The following is a 1,158-nucleotide window of genomic DNA, read 5'->3' on the forward strand; positions in this document are numbered from 1 at the left end:
TTAACCCTCCTGCAGCTAAAACACACACACACACACACACACACACACACACACACACACACACACACACACACACACACACACCATCATGGCCTCCATCACTTCACCTGACTCACAGCTGCTGACACGCTCTGAGCTCGTGAGCGACAGATTTCTGTTCATTTACAGTAAAAAAAGTTGCGATTTACGTGTTTAGGAACTGACCATGAACACATCATCACTGGAAGCTTTTACCTGGAAGCACACCTGTCCTCTTCCTGTTCCTGTTCCTCTTCCTCTTCCTGTTCCTGTTCCTCTTCCTGTTCCTGTTCCCTCTGATCTTTTCTCCTGAACACGTTGTTAAAGTCATTGCACACCTGGATCAGCTGATCTAAGTGAAGAGGAGGAGAGCAGCTCAGGTGTTTCCTCACAGTCCCTCCTGACATGTTGGGTCACTGTCATCAAAGTTAAATCCTCGTCTACTCTCCATCTGCACAGAGAGAGATCTAAGACTTCAACACCCAGAATGCACTGGGCTCATTACCTCCAAAGGCTAACTTTGGCGTATGCATGCAGGAGAAACAAAGACGGAGTTCACTGAGCTACTTTCAGGTTCTCCCTCCTCACAAGACTCAGACCCCCTGAACTCACTCAGACCCCCTGAACTCACTCAGACCCCCTGAACTCACTCAGACCCCCTGAACACACTCAGACCCCCTGAACTCACTCAGACCCCCTGAACTTCCTCAGACCCCCTGAACTCACTCAGACTCCCTGAACACACTCAGACCCCCTGAACACACTCAGACCCCCTGAACTCACTCAGACCCCCTGAACTCACTCAGACCCCCTGAACACACTCAGACCCCCTGAACACACTCAGACCCCCTGAACACACTCAGACCCTGAGACACAGATCTGAACACACTCAGACTTCCTGTCCCAGCAGGAAGCTCTGAGAGACGACTCGTCCACATCTTAATGTTCAGTAATATGTAGAAGCAGTGGGAGACTCCGTAATGAAACCACCACCATGAAACACACACACACACACACACACACACACACATTCACACACACACATTCACACACACACACACACACACACACACACACACATTCACACACACACACACACACACACACACACACACACACACACATTCACACACACACACA

Source organism: Symphodus melops (genome assembly GCF_947650265.1).
Source record: "Symphodus melops genome assembly, chromosome: 10".
Classification (NCBI taxonomy): domain Eukaryota; kingdom Metazoa; phylum Chordata; class Actinopteri; order Labriformes; family Labridae; genus Symphodus; species Symphodus melops.